General features: G+C 41.2%; 1 protein-coding gene across 2 annotated transcripts in view; it reads right to left on the bottom strand.

Annotated features, from left to right (window-relative positions):
* The window catches only part of trabd2b (TraB domain containing 2B), a 385,425-nt gene that overhangs the window by 47,248 nt on the left and 330,460 nt on the right, over positions 1–7,717 (bottom strand). The gene's annotated exons all lie outside the window — the stretch shown is intronic.

Here is a 7,717-nt window from a genome sequence, read left to right as displayed (position 1 = left end):
ACTGTAATGGAGATGAGCTTCAACGCCGTGGGGGCGGGGTTTCGTGTGACATCATCACGCCTCCCACGTAATCACGCAGTACATAGAAAACCAGGAAGACCTCGAAAAAGCGCTGAAGAAAACATGCATTATATAATTGAGAAGGCAGCGAAACAATAAGAAGCGAAGCGAAAGTGACATATACAACCATATTCATGAGTTCTGCTACTGAAACAAAGCACGTGTAAACCTACACTTTAAATTAAGTTCATAGACAGGCTGCCGCTGGCGTTTGTAATTTAATGCCTGCCCATATAAGGCCGTCCGTCAGCGGCAATCCAATAGCAAACTCCCACGGGTAAATATTCACGGGTTAAGGACTGTGCTTATGGAGAGGAAGATGAGATGGTCAGGGTGGTGTTTGACACAAACTCAGCGAAACTGCGAGAGAAAGTTTTAAGTGCCAGGACTAAGGTAACATTAAATAAAGCCATGGACATAGCACGAGATGGCACCAGCACAGCTGGGAACCTTCGATGCATGTACACCGAACGGCTCACGTGAACTGACGCAGTGCACAGATAAAAAGCAACAGTTCCAAAGAGTGCTGAACAAAACCGAATTACACAATTGAAAAGGCAGCAAAAATATGAAGCGCCTGATACATACAAGCATATTCATAAATCCAACTACAGCGAAACAAAGCACACGTTGGAAAAAGTCAATGTCCCGCTAAAGGAAGACAGTGTAAAAAACCCGTGCATGCAGTGTGTCAGGTCTCAGATAAAGAAGAAGACGAGCTGTTTATTGATGCAGTAAGAAACGAATCGATGAATGAAACCTGTCATCTTTACAACGATTGACAAACACGGAATGTAACTTGAACACAACACATCCTACAAATACGAACCTGATTGAAAGAAATAATGATAATCAAATCCTTGATGACAGCAACACTCAGTAACACTCACAAAACAATTACTGTATATTGACAGTCATGTTACGTTATTTTTAAAATGTTCCCTTTTCTTTTTCTACCTTTTTTAACACACTACTTCTCCGCTGCGATACGCTGGTATATATATATATATATATATATATATATATATATATATATATATATATATATATATATATATATATATATATATATATATATATATATATATCCGATCTACATACTCGAATAATGGATACTTTATTCGCCATCAATGATTGTTTTGGTAAAGCCATACTCAGTGTATTCATTAGATGAACGGTAAAAAGTAAGAGGAGGGAGGATGACTTATTGAGGCATGCAGGCTGTAGTGCGCGTCAACTCTATCTGAATTGCGATCACATTTGAAAAATATATCTTTTCAAGTTCTATTTAGTCCATATGTGTCAAACTCAAGGGTCAGGGCCACATCCGCCCGGCGTAATTATATCCGCCCGCGAGATCATTTTATATACTGTATTATTGTTATTAAAGCCCGGTATATGAAGCGCTGGTAACACAATAAACTACAGATCCCATAATGCAGCGCTTCAGCTGCCTTGCCGAACAGTTACTGCGTTAATCAAGTCTACCTTATGATGCTGCAAGTTATTGCGAAGCTAGCTCACACGATGCTGAAGAGAAAAGTTGATTCTGAAAATAGAGCCTTTAAAAACCGATGGGAGGCTGAGTATATGTTTACTGAACCCGTGTGTCTCATTTGTGGAGCTAATGTGGCTGTAATTACAGAATTTAATCTAAGACGGCACTATGAGACAAAACATCAGGGTAACCTGAATGCAATGCAGAAGATACAGAAAGCAGAAGAATTAAATAAGAATCTGACACTTCAGCGGACGTTTTACCCGTGCACAATCACAAAGTGATTTCAAGTGAAGCTGCTTTTATGGGAGACACAAATGCACCAGTGCAATTTGCCCCACTTTCCCTGTTGCCAAGTAATGTTAAACCAAGTCGTCACTACGGTGTTCCCAAATACGCACTTTGCTGATAAACTGAGCGCACTGAGTTTGCACGGCGCTTTGGTGACTTTGAAGAACAAAAAAAGTCCGTCTACATGCGGCTCGAACCTTGTGCATGTTTGGTAGCACATATCTGTGTGAGATGCTCTTCTCAGTGATAAAGACTAACAAAACAGCACACAGGAGTCGCCTCACTGATGAGCACCTGCAATCCATCCTGAGAATCTCCACAACACAGAACCTCACAGCAAACAGAAACGAACCTGTGGCCAAAAAAAGATGCCAGGCGTCCAGCTCTAAAATGACATATGAGCAAAGACAACTGAATGATTTGATTTGTTATTGCTGAAAGGAACACATTTTATTTATATTTCTAGGTTTTGTTATGCAGCATGTTCATATTTGAATTTGTATAATTTTGACAGGATATATTTTTATGGAGAGCAAAATCTTTTGGGATATTTAAAATCTAAGTTTATTTTTATATAAAATTACATAAGAGTAAAGAAATTTGAATGTTTGTTCTTTTAACGTTTACTTTATTTCTAACTTGTATAATTTAGACAGGATATATTTTTATGGAGAGCAAAATATTATAAGTTGTTTAAGGTTTGAGTTGATTTATTCACGAATAATATTCCTGTCTGTTTTACCATTCCTACCAAAGATATTTCTGTCGACTAAATAAAAATTCCTTCTATTTAAAATTTAAATAGAACTTGAACAAATACGATAGTTCATAATATCCACGCAGACTTGCACGTAAGAGCGGGAGTTATCCGTTTTAACAAGCAGCGTATTGCACTGATACGAAATAGCTGTGTGTGTATATATGTAGATATGTATGTATATGTATATATATGTTTATATATGTGTGTGTGTATGTATGTATATATATATATGTATTTGTGTGTATATATGTGTGTGTATGTATGTGTGTATGTATATGTATGTGTATATGTATAGATATGTATATATATATATATGTTTGTGTGTGTGTAAATATATATATATATATATATTTATATATATATATATATATATATATATATATATATATATATGACAACAACACTCATCACTCACAACAGTGACAAAACAATTACATTGACAATCATGTTACATTATTTTCAAAATGTTTCCTTTTCTTTTCATTGCTTCTTTAACACACTACTTCTCCGTTGCGAAGCGCGGGTATTTTGCTAGTGGTACATAAACTACAGAATTACTTGTATCATAGTAAATGGCAAACAACATCCACAATGTGTTATATGTTCTGAGGTACTTGCAAATGTCAGTCTGAAACCCATTAAATTAACAAGACAAGCACCCAAACCTCAAAGATAAACCCGCTGACTTTTATTTGCCGCAAAGAGTCAGGATGAGCGAGCCAGAAACAAACTGTGCTCAGCCAAACCACCGCACCACTTAAAGCACCGGCGGCTTCATTTGAAGAGGCATATATTAATCACTAAAGCGAAAAAGCCATCTAATTCGTCCAGCAGCGATGGTGATTTCTAGAACTTTGCACGGAGATGAGTATGCCAGTGATGTTGAGAAAATACCACTATCCGATAACACAATCAGACATTTTTCACCCTGTTGTACATCAAAAGCAAGGACTGATCACATTTACAAACAGTGGAGGACAATTTAAGATTAGCCGTGTCCAGTATTGAACCAGAATTCCTAAGATGGTATGTCAGAAACAAGCGCAACCATCCTGATGAATAAAGTACCGTATGTACTCGCGGATAAGTTCTCCAAAAGATAAGTCTGCACTTGATTTGAATGTATAATTTCTGGTATTTTATAATGTCGGTTATATAAGTCCAAAGTGGAAAACTCACGCTATTGGTTCAAGAGATTACGATATGCTAATGCCCACCTGAGAGAGTTTCTCTGTATCGTGCCTACGTGACCACACGGTAATACCCGAACTATTCCGAAGTGACGTTTGCACTGTTTTTGCGTTTTTTGTATCTCACACCCTCATACACCTTTATCGTAAGAGCATCCCTTATCTACGATGGAGCGTTCGATCAGAAGAAAATATGAAGCTGGTTTTAAATGAAAAGTCGTTGAAGTTGCGATAGAAATTGGTAACTGAGCTGCTGCAGTAAAATTCGATGTGTCTGAGAAAGTGATGAGAGATTGGAGGAGGCAAGAAGATGTAAAAAAAAAGAATATTAAGTGTTCAAAGTTCAATCTTTGTCTCATCAGACCAGAGAATTTGGTTTCTCATGGTCTGAGAGTCCTTCAGGTGCCTTTTGGCAAACTCCAGGCAGGCTGCCATGTGCCTTTTACTAAGGAATGGCTTCCGTCTGGCCACTCTACCATACAGGCCTGATTGGTGGATTGCTGCAGAGATGGCTGTCCTTCTGGAAGGTTCTCCTCTCTCCACAGAGGACCTCTGGAGCTCTGACAGAGTGACCATCAGGTTCTTGGTCACCTCCCTAACTAAGGCCCTTCTCCCCCGATCGCTCAGTTTAGATGGCCGGCCAGCTCTAGGAAGAGTCTTGGTGGTTTCGAACTTCTTCCACTTACAGATGATGGAGGCCACTGTGCTCATTGGGACCTTCAAAGCAGCAGAACTGTTTCTGTAACCTTCCCCAGATTTGTGCCTCAAGACAATCCTGTCTCGGAGGTCCACAGACAATTCCTTTGACTTCATGCTTGGTTTGTGCTCTGACATGAACTGTCAACTGTGGGACCTTCTATAGACAGGTGTGTGCCTTTCCAAATCATGTCACATCAACTGAATTGACCACAGGTGGACTCCAATGAAGCCGCAGAAACATCTCAAGGATGATCAGGGGAAGCAGGATGCACCTGAGCTCATTTTGGAGCTTCATGGCAAAGGCTGTGAATACTTATGTACATGTGCTTTCTCGGTTTTTTTATTTTTAATACATTTGCAAAAATCTGAAGTAAACTTTTTTTCTCATTGTCATTATGGGGTGTTGTGTGTAGAATTCTGAGGAAAAAAATGAATTTAATCCATTTTGGAATAAGGCTGTGACAGAACAAAATGTGGAAAAAGTGATGCGCTGTATACGTGATGTGGCCTGGACACAGACAGACAGATACGTTGTTATCATCCCACACACGTTTATTTACACGATCCATTATTTACACAAAGTGTCACAACCCCAAAGTCCCTTAAAGTCCTGGCCAACACACACTGCCTTCTCACTCTTCAGGCCACCGCCTTGTCTCTTCCAGAGACCTCGTCTGTCTTCCACCTGACTCTTGCCTCAATATGAAGGTGTGTCTTCCACCGACATGCGCCAGTCTGGTAGAAGTGCCGGCTGCATCCCCGGAAGCACTCCGGGTGTCCCTGCTCCTCTTCCCCCAAGCACTTCCGGGTGTGGCGGAAGTGCTGAGGTCCAGGGCTCCAAAGGCATAGGAGCACCCCATGGCGGTGACCACGGGCTCCTACAGGGTTGAGCTTCAAAGCTCTGTAACTGTGGCCCCCAAAGGTACCAGGGCGGTTGTCCCCACATGGTCTGGGGGAGGCATAAGCTGTCCTCCAGTCCTCCTAGACATCCCGGGATCCAGCAACTTAGGTTCAAATCTGTCTCTGCTGGGGAATTCACTCAGGGTGATGCTCCTCTCCATGGTTCATCCTCCCTGAGCAGCTGCAGGACTTGAACTCCGGAGACTGAAAATTACAGAGCATATGGTCTTATCCAGTTGAGCCACAGGAGAAGTGACCCCTCTCTAGTGACCAAATGGGCCATAAAAACACCCACAGTAAGAATTAGAAAGAGAAGAGCAAAAGGTGGGGAATTAGGAAAATCAGCTCACCAAGGAGACAAAGCCAAGACGCCAAGACACAACTCAAAGTCAGAGAATGATTGATTGAGGAAATGTGTAAAACCGAGAAAGCTTGGAGCATCAGAAAATACCAAACATACTCGGCGGGCTTGGCCACAAAGTCAGACGATTCCAGCATCGTGATAATTAGGGGATCGATAATAACATTGTGATAAGCTGCGGGTGAGGATGATGTGACCAAGGAAATGAGTTGTGGCCGGTCAAACTTTACCAAAAGACCCAGCGAAATGCAGAAGTAAACAAAGGTACAAGTCAGTAACATGAACATCTATGAAAACAAAAAATATACTTTTAAAATCATTATGAAACCAGCAAAAACTACCAAACATACAGAAACTGGCCCCTTTATTAGGTACGCCTGTTCAACTGCTTGTTAATGCAAATATCTAATCAGCCAATCACATGGCAGCAACTCAATGCATTTCAGTCTGTAGACCTCATCAAGACCACCTGCTGAGCATCAGAATGGGGAAGAAAAGGGACTCTGAACATGGTGACATGGTTGTTTGTTATTTCACAAACTGCTGATCTACTGGGATTTTCACTCACAACCACCTCTAGGGTTTACAGATGGTGGTCTGAAAAGGGTCAAATATCCAGTGGGGGTAATTCCTTGATGTTGCTAGAGGTCAGAGGTGAATGGCCAGACTAGTCTGAGCTGATAGAAAGGCAACAGGAACTCAAATATGCACTCGTTACAAGTGAGGTGTGCAGAAGAGCAGCTCTGAACACACAACACATCAAACCATGAAGCAGATGGGGGGCTACAGCAGTGGGTGACACTCCTGTCAGCTAAGAGCAGGTGACTGAGGCTACAATTCACACAATTAGACCACAGAAGACTGGAAAAAAGTTGCCTGGTCTGATGAGTCTCGATTTCTGCTGCAACTTTCGGATGGTAGGATCAGAATATGGCGTCAACATCATGAAAGCAGGGATCCATTCTGCCTTGTCTCCACAGTGGTGCTGTTGGTGTAAGGGTATGGAGGATATTTCCCTGGCACACTTTGGGCCCCTTATCAAAAACTGAGCATCGCCTACCTGAGTATTGTTGCTGACCATGGCCATGCCTTTATCACCGCCATCTCCTGATGGCTCCTACCAGCAGGATAACACGCCATGTCACAAAGCTCAGATCATCTCAAACTGGTTTCTTGAACATGACGATGATTTCACTGGACACAAATGGCCCTCACAATCACCAGGGGCCTCATGTATAACGCCGTATAACATAGTGTAAGCACAAAAGCCGAAATGTACTTGCGCACAGAAAAATACAGATGCAGGAATCTGTGCGTACTCCATCTTTCACGTTCTTTATGTAACGCCCCAACTCCTCCCAGAATTACGCCTCTTTGAAGATGCAAATCAATATAAATCGCCCTTAAGCTCAGCCTTCTGTGAAAAGACAATGGGAAAAGCACGGGGAAAATATAAGAATTTCAGCGAATACCAAGTGGAGGCAACGGAAAAACATACAATTTGTTCAAATAAACCGCGGTATAATCAACAAAAGGAAGTTGATCGAGTGACGTAGCGTGTTGGAGAAACTTGAAAGCTCAGACATCAGTCGCCGTGAAAGGCCGAGTTGTAGCCCACCGTCTGAGTGTCATATGAAAGCTTATTAGGGTACAGAGAAAAAAAGGCACACAGTGGGGAAAAAGCACAAAATGTCAACTTCAATCTCGACATTTCCACTTTAATCACGTAGTTTATTTTGTCATTTAGTAGAACATTATAAACTTCATCTTAAAATCGTTTAATTAACCAGTTTCTCAAATCACATCGTAGTTAAAGTAGCACGTTAAATGCTTCGTTTTGTATTTGATCTTCTATGTGCTCTGTGTGTGTGAATCGCTACTTGCTTCTTAAACCGGCTCTCTTCCTCCGACTGGACACAAAATCAATTACAGTCGTGATATTACAGCTCTCTGAATGA

This window comes from Polypterus senegalus, chromosome 14 (assembly GCF_016835505.1).
Source record: "Polypterus senegalus isolate Bchr_013 chromosome 14, ASM1683550v1, whole genome shotgun sequence".
Lineage (NCBI taxonomy): Eukaryota > Metazoa > Chordata > Cladistia > Polypteriformes > Polypteridae > Polypterus > Polypterus senegalus.
The sequence above is the reverse complement of the archived record's forward strand: the minus strand, read 5'-3'. Positions and strand labels throughout refer to the sequence as shown.